The sequence below is a fragment of the Rhinoderma darwinii genome (genome assembly GCF_050947455.1).
Source record: "Rhinoderma darwinii isolate aRhiDar2 chromosome 4 unlocalized genomic scaffold, aRhiDar2.hap1 SUPER_4_unloc_10, whole genome shotgun sequence".
In the NCBI taxonomy this organism is placed as follows: domain Eukaryota; kingdom Metazoa; phylum Chordata; class Amphibia; order Anura; family Rhinodermatidae; genus Rhinoderma; species Rhinoderma darwinii.
Window position 1 is genome coordinate 383,940 of NW_027461754.1, and position 21,416 is coordinate 405,355.

Consider the following 21,416-nt stretch of genomic DNA (forward strand, 5'->3'; position numbering starts at 1 on the left):
GGCCCTCTTTGGTTGTGGGCCTAAATGTCTTTCCATGCGCCACTCTGTTTCAAAGAAGATGACACATGACATGAGAAACTGGGAGGTTCAAGCAAAGCTTGAAGGTTGTGAAAACTTTTTTTTGTCTGATAACCAAAAGGTTGGTGGTTCAAGCCCACCCAGGGATGATTGTACCCTCTTTTTGTTTCAGTTGCATGTCAGAGTTACAGAAAGTCCTACTGTGGCTCTCAACTGAGAGTTTCGGTCGGATGCCCATTTCAAATACCCAACACAAACAAGAGACCCCTCTGAAAATAGATAGAAGACGAGGGCACCGGGAGAGCATTTGTCGACAGGTTGAAACATCATCTATGAGACTAACAAAAGTTCCTTCGAGCCGGAATTGAACCAGCGACCTAAGGATTGCTGATTTTCTACTACAGTCCTCCGCTCTACCAGCTGAGCTATCGAAGGCTTGCCGAGCTGGTTGTCGGGTGCTTCCTAAGCTTGCAAATGAGTTACATGAGTAGGGAAACAGAGGAGAATTGTCCCGCTCTTTGAAAAACTCGGCAAACCAAAACTTTGGAGAATACGGGCGTCGATCCCGTTACCTCTCGCATGCTAAGCGAGCGCTCTACCATTTGAGCTAATCCCCCTTCTGGCAGTCCATGTTGGGGTCCATGCTGGTTTCCATGTTGGGGTGCCTGATTCACCACAATTGTGATCATCACATACTTTTCAACCTGTAGCTTTAAGCTTTTTTTTTTTTTTTTTTTTTTTTTTTAAGTGTGGATGTCTTTCTCCCGTAAAAGCAGAAGGAGCGTGGAGCTTACAGGGTGCCGGGTGGTGTAAAAGTATAGGTGAGTCGTTAGTGTACAGAGTGAAGAATTGTGGGAAGAGAAAAGAAATCAGAATGATTTAAATAAGAAAGTCGCAACGTAGAAAAGATGGTCTAGATCCAATGGCCCATTTGGTTGTGGGCCCAAAAGCCTTTGCCTGTGCCACTTTGTTGCAAAGGCGAAAACATGTGGCATGAGAAACTGGGAGGTTGCGTGTATAAAAAGCATAGTCTGAAGGTCGTGAAAATGAGATGGTCAGGGATCGGGGGTCTCTATTCTATTTTTACGAGAAAAACATGTGATTCCGACCGGGGATAATGGCCAAATTGTAACAGGGGGCGTGAGTAAAAGAGAGCACTTAGCAGAGGATGGTTTCGATCCATCGACCTCTGGGTTATGGGCCCAGCACGCTTCCGCTGCGCCACTCTGCTGCCATATCTCCAAAAGAGAGGGGTAGCCTATTACCCGCTGACTGTTGTTAAGACGCTAATGTGGAGGCCATCTCTGTGTTGCAATTGTCCATTTGTTGGCGGCTGTAGTTCCACGCAGTTGTTATGTTTTATCATTCTCTTCTTTTTATTGTGTTGATCAGAAGGTCCTCTAAGAAACATACTCCATTTACCATGTTGTGGCTTTTTTACGACTTTAATCAAAGTGGGGAAGCGTGGTTGTCTCTGTGGCGCAATTGGTTAGCGCGTTCGGCTGTTAACCGGAAGGTTGGTGGTTCAAGCCCACCCAGGGACGGCAGTGTCCTCTTTTTGTCTCAGTTGCATGTTACAGAAAATCCTATGGTGCCTCTCAACTTAAAGTTTCGGCCAGAAGAGGAGGGCACCGGTTGTAAGACCATTTCAACATGTACAGTGTGAAAAATTTTGAGAAGAGAAAAAAATCCCAGTGATTTGGATGACATAGTTGCAATGTAGAAAGAATGGTCCAGAGCCTTTGGCCCTCTTTGGTTGTGGGCCTAAATGTCTTTCCATGCGCCACTCTGTTTCAAAGAAGATGACACATGACATGAGAAACTGGGAGGTTCAAGCAAAGCTTGAAGGTTGTGAAAACTTTTTTTTGTCTGATAACCAAAAGGTTGGTGGTTCAAGCCCACCCAGGGATGATTGTACCCTCTTTTTGTTTCAGTTGCATGTCAGAGTTACAGAAAGTCCTACTGTGGCTCTCAACTGAGAGTTTCGGTCGGATGCCCATTTCAAATACCCAACACAAACAAGAGACCCCTCTGAAAATAGATAGAAGACGAGGGCACCGGGAGAGCATTTGTCGACAGGTTGAAACATCATCTATGAGACTAACAAAAGTTCCTTCGAGCCGGAATTGAACCAGCGACCTAAGGATTGCTGATTTTCTACTACAGTCCTCCGCTCTACCAGCTGAGCTATCGAAGGCTTGCCGAGCTGGTTGTCGGGTGCTTCCTAAGCTTGCAAATGAGTTACATGAGTAGGGAAACAGAGGAGAATTGTCCCGCTCTTTGAAAAACTCGGCAAACCAAAACTTTGGAGAATACGGGCGTCGATCCCGTTACCTCTCGCATGCTAAGCGAGCGCTCTACCATTTGAGCTAATCCCCCTTCTGGCAGTCCATGTTGGGGTCCATGCTGGTTTCCATGTTGGGGTGCCTGATTCACCACAATTGTGATCATCACATACTTTTCAACCTGTAGCTTTAAGCTTTTTTTTTTTTTTTTTTTTTTTTTTTTAAGTGTGGATGTCTTTCTCCCGTAAAAGCAGAAGGAGCGTGGAGCTTACAGGGTGCCGGGTGGTGTAAAAGTATAGGTGAGTCGTTAGTGTACAGAGTGAAGAATTGTGGGAAGAGAAAAGAAATCAGAATGATTTAAATAAGAAAGTCGCAACGTAGAAAAGATGGTCTAGATCCAATGGCCCATTTGGTTGTGGGCCCAAAAGCCTTTGCCTGTGCCACTTTGTTGCAAAGGCGAAAACATGTGGCATGAGAAACTGGGAGGTTGCGTGTATAAAAAGCATAGTCTGAAGGTCGTGAAAATGAGATGGTCAGGGATCGGGGGTCTCTATTCTATTTTTACGAGAAAAACATGTGATTCCGACCGGGGATAATGGCCAAATTGTAACAGGGGGCGTGAGTAAAAGAGAGCACTTAGCAGAGGATGGTTTCGATCCATCGACCTCTGGGTTATGGGCCCAGCACGCTTCCGCTGCGCCACTCTGCTGCCATACCTCCAAAAGAGAGGGGTAGCCTATTACCCGCTGACTGTTGTTAAGACGCTAATGTGGAGGCCATCTCTGTGTTGCAATTGTCCATTTGTTGGCGGCTGTAGTTCCACGCAGTTGTTATGTTTTATCATTCTCTTCTTTTTATTGTGTTGATCAGAAGGTCCTCTAAGAAACATACTCCATTTACCATGTTGTGGCTTTTTTACGACTTTAATCAAAGTGGGGGAGCGTGGTTGTCTCTGTGGCGCAATTGGTTAGCGCGTTCGGCTGTTAACCGGAAGGTTGGTGGTTCAAGCCCACCCAGGGACGGCAGTGTCCTCTTTTTGTCTCAGTTGCATGTTACAGAAAATCCTATGGTGCCTCTCAACTTAAAGTTTCGGCCAGAAGAGGAGGGCACCGGTTGTAAGACCATTTCAACATGTACAGTGTGAAAAATTTTGAGAAGAGAAAAAAATCCCAGTGATTTGGATGACATAGTTGCAATGTAGAAAGAATGGTCCAGAGCCTTTGGCCCTCTTTGGTTGTGGGCCTAAATGTCTTTCCATGCGCCACTCTGTTTCAAAGAAGATGACACATGACATGAGAAACTGGGAGGTTCAAGCAAAGCTTGAAGGTTGTGAAAACTTTTTTTTGTCTGATAACCAAAAGGTTGGTGGTTCAAGCCCACCCAGGGATGATTGTACCCTCTTTTTGTTTCAGTTGCATGTCAGAGTTACAGAAAGTCCTACTGTGGCTCTCAACTGAGAGTTTCGGTCGGATGCCCATTTCAAATACCCAACACAAACAAGAGACCCCTCTGAAAATAGATAGAAGACGAGGGCACCGGGAGAGCATTTGTCGACAGGTTGAAACATCATCTATGAGACTAACAAAAGTTCCTTCGAGCCGGAATTGAACCAGCGACCTAAGGATTGCTGATTTTCTACTACAGTCCTCCGCTCTACCAGCTGAGCTATCGAAGGCTTGCCGAGCTGGTTGTCGGGTGCTTCCTAAGCTTGCAAATGAGTTACATGAGTAGGGAAACAGAGGAGAATTGTCCCGCTCTTTGAAAAACTCGGCAAACCAAAACTTTGGAGAATACGGGCGTCGATCCCGTTACCTCTCGCATGCTAAGCGAGCGCTCTACCATTTGAGCTAATCCCCCTTCTGGCAGTCCATGTTGGGGTCCATGCTGGTTTCCATGTTGGGGTGCCTGATTCACCACAATTGTGATCATCACATACTTTTCAACCTGTAGCTTTAAGCTTTTTTTTTTTTTTTTTTTTTTTTTTTTAAGTGTGGATGTCTTTCTCCCGTAAAAGCAGAAGGAGCGTGGAGCTTACAGGGTGCCGGGTGGTGTAAAAGTATAGGTGAGTCGTTAGTGTACAGAGTGAAGAATTGTGGGAAGAGAAAAGAAATCAGAATGATTTAAATAAGAAAGTCGCAACGTAGAAAAGATGGTCTAGATCCAATGGCCCATTTGGTTGTGGGCCCAAAAGCCTTTGCCTGTGCCACTTTGTTGCAAAGGCGAAAACATGTGGCATGAGAAACTGGGAGGTTGCGTGTATAAAAAGCATAGTCTGAAGGTCGTGAAAATGAGATGGTCAGGGATCGGGGGTCTCTATTCTATTTTTACGAGAAAAACATGTGATTCCGACCGGGGATAATGGCCAAATTGTAACAGGGGGCGTGAGTAAAAGAGAGCACTTAGCAGAGGATGGTTTCGATCCATCGACCTCTGGGTTATGGGCCCAGCACGCTTCCGCTGCGCCACTCTGCTGCCATACCTCCAAAAGAGAGGGGTAGCCTATTACCCGCTGACTGTTGTTAAGACGCTAATGTGGAGGCCATCTCTGTGTTGCAATTGTCCATTTGTTGGCGGCTGTAGTTCCACGCAGTTGTTATGTTTTATCATTCTCTTCTTTTTATTGTGTTGATCAGAAGGTCCTCTAAGAAACATACTCCATTTACCATGTTGTGGCTTTTTTACGACTTTAATCAAAGTGGGGGAGCGTGGTTGTCTCTGTGGCGCAATTGGTTAGCGCGTTCGGCTGTTAACCGGAAGGTTGGTGGTTCAAGCCCACCCAGGGACGGCAGTGTCCTCTTTTTGTCTCAGTTGCATGTTACAGAAAATCCTATGGTGCCTCTCAACTTAAAGTTTCGGCCAGAAGAGGAGGGCACCGGTTGTAAGACCATTTCAACATGTACAGTGTGAAAAATTTTGAGAAGAGAAAAAAATCCCAGTGATTTGGATGACATAGTTGCAATGTAGAAAGAATGGTCCAGAGCCTTTGGCCCTCTTTGGTTGTGGGCCTAAATGTCTTTCCATGCGCCACTCTGTTTCAAAGAAGATGACACATGACATGAGAAACTGGGAGGTTCAAGCAAAGCTTGAAGGTTGTGAAAACTTTTTTTTGTCTGATAACCAAAAGGTTGGTGGTTCAAGCCCACCCAGGGATGATTGTACCCTCTTTTTGTTTCAGTTGCATGTCAGAGTTACAGAAAGTCCTACTGTGGCTCTCAACTGAGAGTTTCGGTCGGATGCCCATTTCAAATACCCAACACAAACAAGAGACCCCTCTGAAAATAGATAGAAGACGAGGGCACCGGGAGAGCATTTGTCGACAGGTTGAAACATCATCTATGAGACTAACAAAAGTTCCTTCGAGCCGGAATTGAACCAGCGACCTAAGGATTGCTGATTTTCTACTACAGTCCTCCGCTCTACCAGCTGAGCTATCGAAGGCTTGCCGAGCTGGTTGTCGGGTGCTTCCTAAGCTTGCAAATGAGTTACATGAGTAGGGAAACAGAGGAGAATTGTCCCGCTCTTTGAAAAACTCGGCAAACCAAAACTTTGGAGAATACGGGCGTCGATCCCGTTACCTCTCGCATGCTAAGCGAGCGCTCTACCATTTGAGCTAATCCCCCTTCTGGCAGTCCATGTTGGGGTCCATGCTGGTTTCCATGTTGGGGTGCCTGATTCACCACAATTGTGATCATCACATACTTTTCAACCTGTAGCTTTAAGCTTTTTTTTTTTTTTTTTTTTTTTTTTTTAAGTGTGGATGTCTTTCTCCCGTAAAAGCAGAAGGAGCGTGGAGCTTACAGGGTGCCGGGTGGTGTAAAAGTATAGGTGAGTCGTTAGTGTACAGAGTGAAGAATTGTGGGAAGAGAAAAGAAATCAGAATGATTTAAATAAGAAAGTCGCAACGTAGAAAAGATGGTCTAGATCCAATGGCCCATTTGGTTGTGGGCCCAAAAGCCTTTGCCTGTGCCACTTTGTTGCAAAGGCGAAAACATGTGGCATGAGAAACTGGGAGGTTGCGTGTATAAAAAGCATAGTCTGAAGGTCGTGAAAATGAGATGGTCAGGGATCGGGGGTCTCTATTCTATTTTTACGAGAAAAACATGTGATTCCGACCGGGGATAATGGCCAAATTGTAACAGGGGGCGTGAGTAAAAGAGAGCACTTAGCAGAGGATGGTTTCGATCCATCGACCTCTGGGTTATGGGCCCAGCACGCTTCCGCTGCGCCACTCTGCTGCCATACCTCCAAAAGAGAGGGGTAGCCTATTACCCGCTGACTGTTGTTAAGACGCTAATGTGGAGGCCATCTCTGTGTTGCAATTGTCCATTTGTTGGCGGCTGTAGTTCCACGCAGTTGTTATGTTTTATCATTCTCTTCTTTTTATTGTGTTGATCAGAAGGTCCTCTAAGAAACATACTCCATTTACCATGTTGTGGCTTTTTTACGACTTTAATCAAAGTGGGGGAGCGTGGTTGTCTCTGTGGCGCAATTGGTTAGCGCGTTCGGCTGTTAACCGGAAGGTTGGTGGTTCAAGCCCACCCAGGGACGGCAGTGTCCTCTTTTTGTCTCAGTTGCATGTTACAGAAAATCCTATGGTGCCTCTCAACTTAAAGTTTCGGCCAGAAGAGGAGGGCACCGGTTGTAAGACCATTTCAACATGTACAGTGTGAAAAATTTTGAGAAGAGAAAAAAATCCCAGTGATTTGGATGACATAGTTGCAATGTAGAAAGAATGGTCCAGAGCCTTTGGCCCTCTTTGGTTGTGGGCCTAAATGTCTTTCCATGCGCCACTCTGTTTCAAAGAAGATGACACATGACATGAGAAACTGGGAGGTTCAAGCAAAGCTTGAAGGTTGTGAAAACTTTTTTTTGTCTGATAACCAAAAGGTTGGTGGTTCAAGCCCACCCAGGGATGATTGTACCCTCTTTTTGTTTCAGTTGCATGTCAGAGTTACAGAAAGTCCTACTGTGGCTCTCAACTGAGAGTTTCGGTCGGATGCCCATTTCAAATACCCAACACAAACAAGAGACCCCTCTGAAAATAGATAGAAGACGAGGGCACCGGGAGAGCATTTGTCGACAGGTTGAAACATCATCTATGAGACTAACAAAAGTTCCTTCGAGCCGGAATTGAACCAGCGACCTAAGGATTGCTGATTTTCTACTACAGTCCTCCACTCTACCAGCTGAGCTATCGAAGGCTTGCCGAGCTGGTTGTCGGGTGCTTCCTAAGCTTGCAAATGAGTTACATGAGTAGGGAAACAGAGGAGAATTGTCCCGCTCTTTGAAAAACTCGGCAAACCAAAACTTTGGAGAATACGGGCGTCGATCCCGTTACCTCTCGCATGCTAAGCGAGCGCTCTACCATTTGAGCTAATCCCCCTTCTGGCAGTCCATGTTGGGGTCCATGCTGGTTTCCATGTTGGGGTGCCTGATTCACCACAATTGTGATCATCACATACTTTTCAACCTGTAGCTTTAAGCTTTTTTTTTTTTTTTTTTTTTTTTTTTTAAGTGTGGATGTCTTTCTCCCGTAAAAGCAGAAGGAGCGTGGAGCTTACAGGGTGCCGGGTGGTGTAAAAGTATAGGTGAGTCGTTAGTGTACAGAGTGAAGAATTGTGGGAAGAGAAAAGAAATCAGAATGATTTAAATAAGAAAGTCGCAACGTAGAAAAGATGGTCTAGATCCAATGGCCCATTTGGTTGTGGGCCCAAAAGCCTTTGCCTGTGCCACTTTGTTGCAAAGGCGAAAACATGTGGCATGAGAAACTGGGAGGTTGCGTGTATAAAAAGCATAGTCTGAAGGTCGTGAAAATGAGATGGTCAGGGATCGGGGGTCTCTATTCTATTTTTACGAGAAAAACATGTGATTCCGACCGGGGATAATGGCCAAATTGTAACAGGGGGCGTGAGTAAAAGAGAGCACTTAGCAGAGGATGGTTTCGATCCATCGACCTCTGGGTTATGGGCCCAGCACGCTTCCGCTGCGCCACTCTGCTGCCATACCTCCAAAAGAGAGGGGTAGCCTATTACCCGCTGACTGTTGTTAAGACGCTAATGTGGAGGCCATCTCTGTGTTGCAATTGTCCATTTGTTGGCGGCTGTAGTTCCACGCAGTTGTTATGTTTTATCATTCTCTTCTTTTTATTGTGTTGATCAGAAGGTCCTCTAAGAAACATACTCCATTTACCATGTTGTGGCTTTTTTACGACTTTAATCAAAGTGGGGGAGCGTGGTTGTCTCTGTGGCGCAATTGGTTAGCGCGTTCGGCTGTTAACCGGAAGGTTGGTGGTTCAAGCCCACCCAGGGACGGCAGTGTCCTCTTTTTGTCTCAGTTGCATGTTACAGAAAATCCTATGGTGCCTCTCAACTTAAAGTTTCGGCCAGAAGAGGAGGGCACCGGTTGTAAGACCATTTCAACATGTACAGTGTGAAAAATTTTGAGAAGAGAAAAAAATCCCAGTGATTTGGATGACATAGTTGCAATGTAGAAAGAATGGTCCAGAGCCTTTGGCCCTCTTTGGTTGTGGGCCTAAATGTCTTTCCATGCGCCACTCTGTTTCAAAGAAGATGACACATGACATGAGAAACTGGGAGGTTCAAGCAAAGCTTGAAGGTTGTGAAAACTTTTTTTTGTCTGATAACCAAAAGGTTGGTGGTTCAAGCCCACCCAGGGATGATTGTACCCTCTTTTTGTTTCAGTTGCATGTCAGAGTTACAGAAAGTCCTACTGTGGCTCTCAACTGAGAGTTTCGGTCGGATGCCCATTTCAAATACCCAACACAAACAAGAGACCCCTCTGAAAATAGATAGAAGACGAGGGCACCGGGAGAGCATTTGTCGACAGGTTGAAACATCATCTATGAGACTAACAAAAGTTCCTTCGAGCCGGAATTGAACCAGCGACCTAAGGATTGCTGATTTTCTACTACAGTCCTCCGCTCTACCAGCTGAGCTATCGAAGGCTTGCCGAGCTGGTTGTCGGGTGCTTCCTAAGCTTGCAAATGAGTTACATGAGTAGGGAAACAGAGGAGAATTGTCCCGCTCTTTGAAAAACTCGGCAAACCAAAACTTTGGAGAATACGGGCGTCGATCCCGTTACCTCTCGCATGCTAAGCGAGCGCTCTACCATTTGAGCTAATCCCCCTTCTGGCAGTCCATGTTGGGGTCCATGCTGGTTTCCATGTTGGGGTGCCTGATTCACCACAATTGTGATCATCACATACTTTTCAACCTGTAGCTTTAAGCTTTTTTTTTTTTTTTTTTTTTTTTTTTTTAAGTGTGGATGTCTTTCTCCCGTAAAAGCAGAAGGAGCGTGGAGCTTACAGGGTGCCGGGTGGTGTAAAAGTATAGGTGAGTCGTTAGTGTACAGAGTGAAGAATTGTGGGAAGAGAAAAGAAATCAGAATGATTTAAATAAGAAAGTCGCAACGTAGAAAAGATGGTCTAGATCCAATGGCCCATTTGGTTGTGGGCCCAAAAGCCTTTGCCTGTGCCACTTTGTTGCAAAGGCGAAAACATGTGGCATGAGAAACTGGGAGGTTGCGTGTATAAAAAGCATAGTCTGAAGGTCGTGAAAATGAGATGGTCAGGGATCGGGGGTCTCTATTCTATTTTTACGAGAAAAACATGTGATTCCGACCGGGGATAATGGCCAAATTGTAACAGGGGGCGTCGAAGGCTTGCCGAGCTGGTTGTCGGGTGCTTCCTAAGCTTGCAAATGAGTTACATGAGTAGGGAAACAGAGGAGAATTGTCCCGCTCTTTGAAAAACTCGGCAAACCAAAACTTTGGAGAATACGGGCGTCGATCCCGTTACCTCTCGCATGCTAAGCGAGCGCTCTACCATTTGAGCTAATCCCCCTTCTGGCAGTCCATGTTGGGGTCCATGCTGGTTTCCATGTTGGGGTGCCTGATTCACCACAATTGTGATCATCACATACTTTTCAACCTGTAGCTTTAAGCTTTTTTTTTTTTTTTTTTTTTTTTAAAGTGTGGATGTCTTTCTCCCGTAAAAGCAGAAGGAGCGTGGAGCTTACAGGGTGCCGGGTGGTGTAAAAGTATAGGTGAGTCGTTAGTGTACAGAGTGAAGAATTGTGGGAAGAGAAAAGAAATCAGAATGATTTAAATAAGAAAGTCGCAACGTAGAAAAGATGGTCTAGATCCAATGGCCCATTTGGTTGTGGGCCCAAAAGCCTTTGCCTGTGCCACTTTGTTGCAAAGGCGAAAACATGTGGCATGAGAAACTGGGAGGTTGCGTGTATAAAAAGCATAGTCTGAAGGTCGTGAAAATGAGATGGTCAGGGATCGGGGGTCTCTATTCTATTTTTACGAGAAAAACATGTGATTCCGACCGGGGATAATGGCCAAATTGTAACAGGGGGCGTGAGTAAAAGAGAGCACTTAGCAGAGGATGGTTTCGATCCATCGACCTCTGGGTTATGGGCCCAGCACGCTTCCGCTGCGCCACTCTGCTGCCATACCTCCAAAAGAGAGGGGTAGCCTATTACCCGCTGACTGTTGTTAAGACGCTAATGTGGAGGCCATCTCTGTGTTGCAATTGTCCATTTGTTGGCGGCTGTAGTTCCACGCAGTTGTTATGTTTTATCATTCTCTTCTTTTTATTGTGTTGATCAGAAGGTCCTCTAAGAAACATACTCCATTTACCATGTTGTGGCTTTTTTACGACTTTAATCAAAGTGGGGGAGCGTGGTTGTCTCTGTGGCGCAATTGGTTAGCGCGTTCGGCTGTTAACCGGAAGGTTGGTGGTTCAAGCCCACCCAGGGACGGCAGTGTCCTCTTTTTGTCTCAGTTGCATGTTACAGAAAATCCTATGGTGCCTCTCAACTTAAAGTTTCGGCCAGAAGAGGAGGGCACCGGTTGTAAGACCATTTCAACATGTACAGTGTGAAAAATTTTGAGAAGAGAAAAAAATCCCAGTGATTTGGATGACATAGTTGCAATGTAGAAAGAATGGTCCAGAGCCTTTGGCCCTCTTTGGTTGTGGGCCTAAATGTCTTTCCATGCGCCACTCTGTTTCAAAGAAGATGACACATGACATGAGAAACTGGGAGGTTCAAGCAAAGCTTGAAGGTTGTGAAAACTTTTTTTTGTCTGATAACCAAAAGGTTGGTGGTTCAAGCCCACCCAGGGATGATTGTACCCTCTTTTTGTTTCAGTTGCATGTCAGAGTTACAGAAAGTCCTACTGTGGCTCTCAACTGAGAGTTTCGGTCGGATGCCCATTTCAAATACCCAACACAAACAAGAGACCCCTCTGAAAATAGATAGAAGACGAGGGCACCGGGAGAGCATTTGTCGACAGGTTGAAACATCATCTATGAGACTAACAAAAGTTCCTTCGAGCCGGAATTGAACCAGCGACCTAAGGATTGCTGATTTTCTACTACAGTCCTCCGCTCTACCAGCTGAGCTATCGAAGGCTTGCCGAGCTGGTTGTCGGGTGCTTCCTAAGCTTGCAAATGAGTTACATGAGTAGGGAAACAGAGGAGAATTGTCCCGCTCTTTGAAAAACTCGGCAAACCAAAACTTTGGAGAATACGGGCGTCGATCCCGTTACCTCTCGCATGCTAAGCGAGCGCTCTACCATTTGAGCTAATCCCCCTTCTGGCAGTCCATGTTGGGGTCCATGCTGGTTTCCATGTTGGGGTGCCTGATTCACCACAATTGTGATCATCACATACTTTTCAACCTGTAGCTTTAAGCTTTTTTTTTTTTTTTTTTAAGTGTGGATGTCTTTCTCCCGTAAAAGCAGAAGGAGCGTGGAGCTTACAGGGTGCCGGGTGGTGTAAAAGTATAGGTGAGTCGTTAGTGTACAGAGTGAAGAATTGTGGGAAGAGAAAAGAAATCAGAATGATTTAAATAAGAAAGTCGCAACGTAGAAAAGATGGTCTAGATCCAATGGCCCATTTGGTTGTGGGCCCAAAAGCCTTTGCCTGTGCCACTTTGTTGCAAAGGCGAAAACATGTGGCATGAGAAACTGGGAGGTTGCGTGTATAAAAAGCATAGTCTGAAGGTCGTGAAAATGAGATGGTCAGGGATCGGGGGTCTCTATTCTATTTTTACGAGAAAAACATGTGATTCCGACCGGGGATAATGGCCAAATTGTAACAGGGGGCGTGAGTAAAAGAGAGCACTTAGCAGAGGATGGTTTCGATCCATCGACCTCTGGGTTATGGGCCCAGCACGCTTCCGCTGCGCCACTCTGCTGCCATACCTCCAAAAGAGAGGGGTAGCCTATTACCCGCTGACTGTTGTTAAGACGCTAATGTGGAGGCCATCTCTGTGTTGCAATTGTCCATTTGTTGGCGGCTGTAGTTCCACGCAGTTGTTATGTTTTATCATTCTCTTCTTTTTATTGTGTTGATCAGAAGGTCCTCTAAGAAACATACTCCATTTACCATGTTGTGGCTTTTTTACGACTTTAATCAAAGTGGGGGAGCGTGGTTGTCTCTGTGGCGCAATTGGTTAGCGCGTTCGGCTGTTAACCGGAAGGTTGGTGGTTCAAGCCCACCCAGGGACGGCAGTGTCCTCTTTTTGTCTCAGTTGCATGTTACAGAAAATCCTATGGTGCCTCTCAACTTAAAGTTTCGGCCAGAAGAGGAGGGCACCGGTTGTAAGACCATTTCAACATGTACAGTGTGAAAAATTTTGAGAAGAGAAAAAAATCCCAGTGATTTGGATGACATAGTTGCAATGTAGAAAGAATGGTCCAGAGCCTTTGGCCCTCTTTGGTTGTGGGCCTAAATGTCTTTCCATGCGCCACTCTGTTTCAAAGAAGATGACACATGACATGAGAAACTGGGAGGTTCAAGCAAAGCTTGAAGGTTGTGAAAACTTTTTTTTGTCTGATAACCAAAAGGTTGGTGGTTCAAGCCCACCCAGGGATGATTGTACCCTCTTTTTGTTTCAGTTGCATGTCAGAGTTACAGAAAGTCCTACTGTGGCTCTCAACTGAGAGTTTCGGTCGGATGCCCATTTCAAATACCCAACACAAACAAGAGACCCCTCTGAAAATAGATAGAAGACGAGGGCACCGGGAGAGCATTTGTCGACAGGTTGAAACATCATCTATGAGACTAACAAAAGTTCCTTCGAGCCGGAATTGAACCAGCGACCTAAGGATTGCTGATTTTCTACTACAGTCCTCCGCTCTACCAGCTGAGCTATCGAAGGCTTGCCGAGCTGGTTGTCGGGTGCTTCCTAAGCTTGCAAATGAGTTACATGAGTAGGGAAACAGAGGAGAATTGTCCCGCTCTTTGAAAAACTCGGCAAACCAAAACTTTGGAGAATACGGGCGTCGATCCCGTTACCTCTCGCATGCTAAGCGAGCGCTCTACCATTTGAGCTAATCCCCCTTCTGGCAGTCCATGTTGGGGTCCATGCTGGTTTCCATGTTGGGGTGCCTGATTCACCACAATTGTGATCATCACATACTTTTCAACCTGTAGCTTTAAGCTTTTTTTTTTTTTTTTTTTTTAAGTGTGGATGTCTTTCTCCCGTAAAAGCAGAAGGAGCGTGGAGCTTACAGGGTGCCGGGTGGTGTAAAAGTATAGGTGAGTCGTTAGTGTACAGAGTGAAGAATTGTGGGAAGAGAAAAGAAATCAGAATGATTTAAATAAGAAAGTCGCAACGTAGAAAAGATGGTCTAGATCCAATGGCCCATTTGGTTGTGGGCCCAAAAGCCTTTGCCTGTGCCACTTTGTTGCAAAGGCGAAAACATGTGGCATGAGAAACTGGGAGGTTGCGTGTATAAAAAGCATAGTCTGAAGGTCGTGAAAATGAGATGGTCAGGGATCGGGGGTCTCTATTCTATTTTTACGAGAAAAACATGTGATTCCGACCGGGGATAATGGCCAAATTGTAACAGGGGGCGTGAGTAAAAGAGAGCACTTAGCAGAGGATGGTTTCGATCCATCGACCTCTGGGTTATGGGCCCAGCACGCTTCCGCTGCGCCACTCTGCTGCCATACCTCCAAAAGAGAGGGGTAGCCTATTACCCGCTGACTGTTGTTAAGACGCTAATGTGGAGGCCATCTCTGTGTTGCAATTGTCCATTTGTTGGCGGCTGTAGTTCCACGCAGTTGTTATGTTTTATCATTCTCTTCTTTTTATTGTGTTGATCAGAAGGTCCTCTAAGAAACATACTCCATTTACCATGTTGTGGCTTTTTTACGACTTTAATCAAAGTGGGGGAGCGTGGTTGTCTCTGTGGCGCAATTGGTTAGCGCGTTCGGCTGTTAACCGGAAGGTTGGTGGTTCAAGCCCACCCAGGGACGGCAGTGTCCTCTTTTTGTCTCAGTTGCATGTTACAGAAAATCCTATGGTGCCTCTCAACTTAAAGTTTCGGCCAGAAGAGGAGGGCACCGGTTGTAAGACCATTTCAACATGTACAGTGTGAAAAATTTTGAGAAGAGAAAAAAATCCCAGTGATTTGGATGACATAGTTGCAATGTAGAAAGAATGGTCCAGAGCCTTTGGCCCTCTTTGGTTGTGGGCCTAAATGTCTTTCCATGCGCCACTCTGTTTCAAAGAAGATGACACATGACATGAGAAACTGGGAGGTTCAAGCAAAGCTTGAAGGTTGTGAAAACTTTTTTTTGTCTGATAACCAAAAGGTTGGTGGTTCAAGCCCACCCAGGGATGATTGTACCCTCTTTTTGTTTCAGTTGCATGTCAGAGTTACAGAAAGTCCTACTGTGGCTCTCAACTGAGAGTTTCGGTCGGATGCCCATTTCAAATACCCAACACAAACAAGAGACCCCTCTGAAAATAGATAGAAGACGAGGGCACCGGGAGAGCATTTGTCGACAGGTTGAAACATCATCTATGAGACTAACAAAAGTTCCTTCGAGCCGGAATTGAACCAGCGACCTAAGGATTGCTGATTTTCTACTACAGTCCTCCGCTCTACCAGCTGAGCTATCGAAGGCTTGCCGAGCTGGTTGTCGGGTGCTTCCTAAGCTTGCAAATGAGTTACATGAGTAGGGAAACAGAGGAGAATTGTCCCGCTCTTTGAAAAACTCGGCAAACCAAAACTTTGGAGAATACGGGCGTCGATCCCGTTACCTCTCGCATGCTAAGCGAGCGCTCTACCATTTGAGCTAATCCCCCTTCTGGCAGTCCATGTTGGGGTCCATGCTGGTTTCCATGTTGGGGTGCCTGATTCACCACAATTGTGATCATCACATACTTTTCAACCTGTAGCTTTAAGCTTTTTTTTTTTTTTTTTTTTAAGTGTGGATGTCTTTCTCCCGTAAAAGCAGAAGGAGCGTGGAGCTTACAGGGTGCCGGGTGGTGTAAAAGTATAGGTGAGTCGTTAGTGTACAGAGTGAAGAATTGTGGGAAGAGAAAAGAAATCAGAATGATTTAAATAAGAAAGTCGCAACGTAGAAAAGATGGTCTAGATCCAATGGCCCATTTGGTTGTGGGCCCAAAAGCCTTTGCCTGTGCCACTTTGTTGCAAAGGCGAAAACATGTGGCATGAGAAACTGGGAGGTTGCGTGTATAAAAAGCATAGTCTGAAGGTCGTGAAAATGAGATGGTCAGGGATCGGGGGTCTCTATTCTATTTTTACGAGAAAAACATGTGATTCCGACCGGGGATAATGGCCAAATTGTAACAGGGGGCGTGAGTAAAAGAGAGCACTTAGCAGAGGATGGTTTCGATCCATCGACCTCTGGGTTATGGGCCCAGCACGCTTCCGCTGCGCCACTCTGCTGCCATACCTCCAAAAGAGAGGGGTAGCCTATTACCCGCTGACTGTTGTTAAGACGCTAATGTGGAGGCCATCTCTGTGTTGCAATTGTCCATTTGTTGGCGGCTGTAGTTCCACGCAGTTGTTATGTTTTATCATTCTCTTCTTTTTATTGTGTTGATCAGAAGGTCCTCTAAGAAACATACTCCATTTACCATGTTGTGGCTTTTTTACGACTTTAATCAAAGTGGGGGAGCGTGGTTGTCTCTGTGGCGCAATTGGTTAGCGCGTTCGGCTGTTAACCGGAAGGTTGGTGGTTCAAGCCCACCCAGGGACGGCAGTGTCCTCTTTTTGTCTCAGTTGCATGTTACAGAAAATCCTATGGTGCCTCTCAACTTAAAGTTTCGGCCAGAAGAGGAGGGCACCGGTTGTAAGACCATTTCAACATGTACAGTGTGAAAAATTTTGAGAAGAGAAAAAAATCCCAGTGATTTGGATGACATAGTTGCAATGTAGAAAGAATGGTCCAGAGCCTTTGGCCCTCTTTGGTTGTGGGCCTAAATGTCTTTCCATGCGCCACTCTGTTTCAAAGAAGATGACACATGACATGAGAAACTGGGAGGTTCAAGCAAAGCTTGAAGGTTGTGAAAACTTTTTTTTGTCTGATAACCAAAAGGTTGGTGGTTCAAGCCCACCCAGGGATGATTGTACCCTCTTTTTGTTTCAGTTGCATGTCAGAGTTACAGAAAGTCCTACTGTGGCTCTCAACTGAGAGTTTCGGTCGGATGCCCATTTCAAATACCCAACACAAACAAGAGACCCCTCTGAAAATAGATAGAAGACGAGGGCACCGGGAGAGCATTTGTCGACAGGTTGAAACATCATCTATGAGACTAACAAAAGTTCCTTCGAGCCGGAATTGAACCAGCGACCTAAGGATTGCTGATTTTCTACTACAGTCCTCCGCTCTACCAGCTGAGCTATCGAAGGCTTGCCGAGCTGGTTGTCGGGTGCTTCCTAAGCTTGCAAATGAGTTACATGAGTAGGGAAACAGAGGAGAATTGTCCCGCTCTTTGAAAAACTCGGCAAACCAAAACTTTGGAGAATACGGGCGTCGATCCCGTTACCTCTCGCATGCTAAGCGAGCGCTCTACCATTTGAGCTAATCCCCCTTCTGGCAGTCCATGTTGGGGTCCATGCTGGTTTCCATGTTGGGGTGCCTGATTCACCACAATTGTGATCATCACATACTTTTCAACCTGTAGCTTTAAGCTTTTTTTTTTTTTTTTTTTTTTTAAGTGTGGATGTCTTTCTCCCGTAAAAGCAGAAGGAGCGTGGAGCTTACAGGGTGCCGGGTGGTGTAAAAGTATAGGTGAGTCGTTAGTGTACAGAGTGAAGAATTGTGGGAAGAGAAAAGAAATCAGAATGATTTAAATAAGAAAGTCGCAACGTAGAAAAGATGGTCTAGATCCAATGGCCCATTTGGTTGTGGGCCCAAAAGCCTTTGCCTGTGCCACTTTGTTGCAAAGGCGAAAACATGTGGCATGAGAAACTGGGAGGTTGCGTGTATAAAAAGCATAGTCTGAAGGTCGTGAAAATGAGATGGTCAGGGATCGGGGGTCTCTATTCTATTTTTACGAGAAAAACATGTGATTCCGACCGGGGATAATGGCCAAATTGTAACAGGGGGCGTGAGTAAAAGAGAGCACTTAGCAGAGGATGGTTTCGATCCATCGACCTCTGGGTTATGGGCCCAGCACGCTTCCGCTGCGCCACTCTGCTGCCATACCTCCAAAAGAGAGGGGTAGCCTATTACCCGCTGACTGTTGTTAAGACGCTAATGTGGAGGCCATCTCTGTGTTGCAATTGTCCATTTGTTGGCGGCTGTAGTTCCACGCAGTTGTTATGTTTTATCATTCTCTTCTTTTTATTGTGTTGATCAGAAGGTCCTCTAAGAAACATACTCCATTTACCATGTTGTGGCTTTTTTACGACTTTAATCAAAGTGGGGGAGCGTGGTTGTCTCTGTGGCGCAATTGGTTAGCGCGTTCGGCTGTTAACCGGAAGGTTGGTGGTTCAAGCCCACCCAGGGACGGCAGTGTCCTCTTTTTGTCTCAGTTGCATGTTACAGAAAATCCTATGGTGCCTCTCAACTTAAAGTTTCGGCCAGAAGAGGAGGGCACCGGTTGTAAGACCATTTCAACATGTACAGTGTGAAAAATATTGAGAAGAGAAAAAAATCCCAGTGATTTGGATGACATAGTTGCAATGTAGAAAGAATGGTCCAGAGCCTTTGGCCCTCTTTGGTTGTGGGCCTAAATGTCTTTCCATGCGCCACTCTGTTTCAAAGAAGATGACACATGACATGAGAAACTGGGAGGTTCAAGCAAAGCTTGAAGGTTGTGAAAACTTTTTTTTGTCTGATAACCAAAAGGTTGGTGGTTCAAGCCCACCCAGGGATGATTGTACCCTCTTTTTGTTTCAGTTGCATGTCAGAGTTACAGAAAGTCCTACTGTGGCTCTCAACTGAGAGTTTCGGTCGGATGCCCATTTCAAATACCCAACACAAACAAGAGACCCCTCTGAAAATAGATAGAAGACGAGGGCACCGGGAGAGCATTTGTCGACAGGTTGAAACATCATCTATGAGACTAACAAAAGTTCCTTCGAGCCGGAATTGAACCAGCGACCTAAGGATTGCTGATTTTCTACTACAGTCCTCCGCTCTACCAGCTGAGCTATCGAAGGCTTGCCGAGCTGGTTGTCGGGTGCTTCCTAAGCTTGCAAATGAGTTACATGAGTAGGGAAACAGAGGAGAATTGTCCCGCTCTTTGAAAAACTCGGCAAACCAAAACTTTGGAGAATACGGGCGTCGATCCCGTTACCTCTCGCATGCTAAGCGAGCGCTCTACCATTTGAGCTAATCCCCCTTCTGGCAGTCCATGTTGGGGTCCATGCTGGTTTCCATGTTGGGGTGCCTGATTCACCACAATTGTGATCATCACATACTTTTCAACCTGTAGCTTTAAGCTTTTTTTTTTTTTTTTTTTTTTTAAGTGTGGATGTCTTTCTCCCGTAAAAGCAGAAGGAGCGTGGAGCTTACAGGGTGCCGGGTGGTGTAAAAGTATAGGTGAGTCGTTAGTGTACAGAGTGAAGAATTGTGGGAAGAGAAAAGAAATCAGAATGATTTAAATAAGAAAGTCGCAACGTAGAAAAGATGGTCTAGATCCAATGGCCCATTTGGTTGTGGGCCCAAAAGCCTTTGCCTGTGCCACTTTGTTGCAAAGGCGAAAACATGTGGCATGAGAAACTGGGAGGTTGCGTGTATAAAAAGCATAGTCTGAAGGTCGTGAAAATGAGATGGTCAGGGATCGGGGGTCTCTATTCTATTTTTACGAGAAAAACATGTGATTCCGACCGGGGATAATGGCCAAATTGTAACAGGGGGCGTGAGTAAAAGAGAGCACTTAGCAGAGGATGGTTTCGATCCATCGACCTCTGGGTTATGGGCCCAGCACGCTTCCGCTGCGCCACTCTGCTGCCATACCTCCAAAAGAGAGGGGTAGCCTATTACCCGCTGACTGTTGTTAAGACGCTAATGTGGAGGCCATCTCTGTGTTGCAATTGTCCATTTGTTGGCGGCTGTAGTTCCACGCAGTTGTTATGTTTTATCATTCTCTTCTTTTTATTGTGTTGATCAGAAGGTCCTCTAAGAAACATACTCCATTTACCATGTTGTGGCTTTTTTACGACTTTAATCAAAGTGGGGGAGCGTGGTTGTCTCTGTGGCGCAATTGGTTAGCGCGTTCGGCTGTTAACCGGAAGGTTGGTGGTTCAAGCCCACCCAGGGACGGCAGTGTCCTCTTTTTGTCTCAGTTGCATGTTACAGAAAATCCTATGGTGCCTCTCAACTTAAAGTTTCGGCCAGAAGAGGAGGGCACCGGTTGTAAGACCATTTCAACATGTACAGTGTGAAAAATATTGAGAAGAGAAAAAAATCCCAGTGATTTGGATGACATAGTTGCAATGTAGAAAGAATGGTCCAGAGCCTTTGGCCCTCTTTGGTTGTGGGCCTAAATGTCTTTCCATGCGCCACTCTGTTTCAAAGAAGATGACACATGACATGAGAAACTGGGAGGTTCAAGCAAAGCTTGAAGGTTGTGAAAACTTTTTTTTGTCTGATAACCAAAAGGTTGGTGGTTCAAGCCCACCCAGGGATGATTGTACCCTCTTTTTGTTTCAGTTGCATGTCAGAGTTACAGAAAGTCCTACTGTGGCTCTCAACTGAGAGTTTCGGTCGGATGCCCATTTCAAATACCCAACACAAACAAGAGACCCCTCTGAAAATAGATAGAAGACGAGGGCACCGGGAGAGCATTTGTCGACAGGTTGAAACATCATCTATGAGACTAACAAAAGTTCCTTCGAGCCGGAATTGAACCAGCGACCTAAGGATTGCTGATTTTCTACTACAGTCCTCCGCTCTACCAGCTGAGCTATCGAAGGCTTGCCGAGCTGGTTGTCGGGTGCTTCCTAAGCTTGCAAATGAGTTACATGAGTAGGGAAACAGAGGAGAATTGTCCCGCTCTTTGAAAAACTCGGCAAACCAAAACTTTGGAGAATACGGGCGTCGATCCCGTTACCTCTCGCATGCTAAGCGAGCGCTCTACCATTTGAGCTAATCCCCCTTCTGGCAGTCCATGTTGGGGTCCATGCTGGTTTCCATGTTGGGGTGCCTGATTCACCACAATTGTGATCATCACATACTTTTCAACCTGTAGCTTTAAGCTTTTTTTTTTTTTTTTTTTTTTTAAGTGTGGATGTCTTTCTCCCGTAAAAGCAGAAGGAGCGTGGAGCTTACAGGGTGCCGGGTGGTGTAAAAGTATAGGTGAGTCGTTAGTGTACAGAGTGAAGAATTGTGGGAAGAGAAAAGAAATCAGAATGATTTAAATAAGAAAGTCGCAACGTAGAAAAGATGGTCTAGATCCAATGGCCCATTTGGTTGTGGGCCCAAAAGCCTTTGCCTGTGCCACTTTGTTGCAAAGGCGAAAACATGTGGCATGAGAAACTGGGAGGTTGCGTGTATAAAAAGCATAGTCTGAAGGTCGTGAAAATGAGATGGTCAGGGATCGGGGGTCTCTATTCTATTTTTACGAGAAAAACATGTGATTCCGACCGGGGATAATGGCCAAATTGTAACAGGGGGCGTGAGTAAAAGAGAGCACTTAGCAGAGGATGGTTTCGATCCATCGACCTCTGGGTTATGGGCCCAGCACGCTTCCGCTGCGCCACTCTGCTGCCATACCTCCAAAAGAGAGGGGTAGCCTATTACCCGCTGACTGTTGTTAAGACGCTAATGTGGAGGCCATCTCTGTGTTGCAATTGTCCATTTGTTGGCGG

The 21,416-nt window shown here is 45.7% G+C and overlaps 22 non-coding genes across 22 annotated transcripts; 11 read left to right on the forward strand and 11 right to left on the reverse strand.

Annotated features, from left to right (window-relative positions):
- Positions 1–367: 367 nt before the first annotated feature.
- TRNAY-GUA (transfer RNA tyrosine (anticodon GUA)) lies at positions 368–453 on the reverse strand. The gene is given in 2 exon segments: positions 368–403; positions 417–453. It is a non-coding gene; the product is annotated as a tRNA-Tyr (tRNA).
- A 1,035-nt stretch (positions 454–1,488) lies between these two features.
- Positions 1,489–1,562, forward strand: TRNAN-GUU (transfer RNA asparagine (anticodon GUU)). The gene has a single exon. It is a non-coding gene; the product is annotated as a tRNA-Asn (tRNA).
- Positions 1,563–2,129: 567 nt separating this feature from the next.
- TRNAY-GUA (transfer RNA tyrosine (anticodon GUA)) lies at positions 2,130–2,215 on the reverse strand. The gene is given in 2 exon segments: positions 2,130–2,165; positions 2,179–2,215. It is a non-coding gene; the product is annotated as a tRNA-Tyr (tRNA).
- A 1,036-nt stretch (positions 2,216–3,251) lies between these two features.
- TRNAN-GUU (transfer RNA asparagine (anticodon GUU)) lies at positions 3,252–3,325 on the forward strand. The gene has a single exon. It is a non-coding gene; the product is annotated as a tRNA-Asn (tRNA).
- A 567-nt stretch (positions 3,326–3,892) lies between these two features.
- Positions 3,893–3,978, reverse strand: TRNAY-GUA (transfer RNA tyrosine (anticodon GUA)). The gene is given in 2 exon segments: positions 3,893–3,928; positions 3,942–3,978. It is a non-coding gene; the product is annotated as a tRNA-Tyr (tRNA).
- A 1,036-nt stretch (positions 3,979–5,014) lies between these two features.
- Positions 5,015–5,088, forward strand: TRNAN-GUU (transfer RNA asparagine (anticodon GUU)). Its single transcript has one exon. It is a non-coding gene; the product is annotated as a tRNA-Asn (tRNA).
- Positions 5,089–5,655: 567 nt separating this feature from the next.
- On the reverse strand, positions 5,656–5,741 carry TRNAY-GUA (transfer RNA tyrosine (anticodon GUA)). Its single transcript is given in 2 exon segments — positions 5,656–5,691; positions 5,705–5,741. It is a non-coding gene; the product is annotated as a tRNA-Tyr (tRNA).
- Positions 5,742–6,777: 1,036 nt separating this feature from the next.
- On the forward strand, positions 6,778–6,851 carry TRNAN-GUU (transfer RNA asparagine (anticodon GUU)). The gene has a single exon. It is a non-coding gene; the product is annotated as a tRNA-Asn (tRNA).
- Positions 6,852–8,540: 1,689 nt separating this feature from the next.
- TRNAN-GUU (transfer RNA asparagine (anticodon GUU)) lies at positions 8,541–8,614 on the forward strand. The gene has a single exon. It is a non-coding gene; the product is annotated as a tRNA-Asn (tRNA).
- Positions 8,615–9,181: 567 nt separating this feature from the next.
- Positions 9,182–9,267, reverse strand: TRNAY-GUA (transfer RNA tyrosine (anticodon GUA)). Its single transcript is given in 2 exon segments — positions 9,182–9,217; positions 9,231–9,267. It is a non-coding gene; the product is annotated as a tRNA-Tyr (tRNA).
- A 1,748-nt stretch (positions 9,268–11,015) lies between these two features.
- TRNAN-GUU (transfer RNA asparagine (anticodon GUU)) lies at positions 11,016–11,089 on the forward strand. The gene has a single exon. It is a non-coding gene; the product is annotated as a tRNA-Asn (tRNA).
- A 567-nt stretch (positions 11,090–11,656) lies between these two features.
- Positions 11,657–11,742, reverse strand: TRNAY-GUA (transfer RNA tyrosine (anticodon GUA)). Its single transcript is given in 2 exon segments — positions 11,657–11,692; positions 11,706–11,742. It is a non-coding gene; the product is annotated as a tRNA-Tyr (tRNA).
- A 1,026-nt stretch (positions 11,743–12,768) lies between these two features.
- TRNAN-GUU (transfer RNA asparagine (anticodon GUU)) lies at positions 12,769–12,842 on the forward strand. The gene has a single exon. It is a non-coding gene; the product is annotated as a tRNA-Asn (tRNA).
- A 567-nt stretch (positions 12,843–13,409) lies between these two features.
- Positions 13,410–13,495, reverse strand: TRNAY-GUA (transfer RNA tyrosine (anticodon GUA)). The gene is given in 2 exon segments: positions 13,410–13,445; positions 13,459–13,495. It is a non-coding gene; the product is annotated as a tRNA-Tyr (tRNA).
- Positions 13,496–14,524: 1,029 nt separating this feature from the next.
- On the forward strand, positions 14,525–14,598 carry TRNAN-GUU (transfer RNA asparagine (anticodon GUU)). Its single transcript has one exon. It is a non-coding gene; the product is annotated as a tRNA-Asn (tRNA).
- A 567-nt stretch (positions 14,599–15,165) lies between these two features.
- On the reverse strand, positions 15,166–15,251 carry TRNAY-GUA (transfer RNA tyrosine (anticodon GUA)). The gene is given in 2 exon segments: positions 15,166–15,201; positions 15,215–15,251. It is a non-coding gene; the product is annotated as a tRNA-Tyr (tRNA).
- Positions 15,252–16,279: 1,028 nt separating this feature from the next.
- TRNAN-GUU (transfer RNA asparagine (anticodon GUU)) lies at positions 16,280–16,353 on the forward strand. Its single transcript has one exon. It is a non-coding gene; the product is annotated as a tRNA-Asn (tRNA).
- Positions 16,354–16,920: 567 nt separating this feature from the next.
- Positions 16,921–17,006, reverse strand: TRNAY-GUA (transfer RNA tyrosine (anticodon GUA)). The gene is given in 2 exon segments: positions 16,921–16,956; positions 16,970–17,006. It is a non-coding gene; the product is annotated as a tRNA-Tyr (tRNA).
- Positions 17,007–18,037: 1,031 nt separating this feature from the next.
- TRNAN-GUU (transfer RNA asparagine (anticodon GUU)) lies at positions 18,038–18,111 on the forward strand. Its single transcript has one exon. It is a non-coding gene; the product is annotated as a tRNA-Asn (tRNA).
- Positions 18,112–18,678: 567 nt separating this feature from the next.
- TRNAY-GUA (transfer RNA tyrosine (anticodon GUA)) lies at positions 18,679–18,764 on the reverse strand. The gene is given in 2 exon segments: positions 18,679–18,714; positions 18,728–18,764. It is a non-coding gene; the product is annotated as a tRNA-Tyr (tRNA).
- A 1,031-nt stretch (positions 18,765–19,795) lies between these two features.
- On the forward strand, positions 19,796–19,869 carry TRNAN-GUU (transfer RNA asparagine (anticodon GUU)). Its single transcript has one exon. It is a non-coding gene; the product is annotated as a tRNA-Asn (tRNA).
- Positions 19,870–20,436: 567 nt separating this feature from the next.
- TRNAY-GUA (transfer RNA tyrosine (anticodon GUA)) lies at positions 20,437–20,522 on the reverse strand. Its single transcript is given in 2 exon segments — positions 20,437–20,472; positions 20,486–20,522. It is a non-coding gene; the product is annotated as a tRNA-Tyr (tRNA).
- Positions 20,523–21,416: the final 894 nt, after the last annotated feature.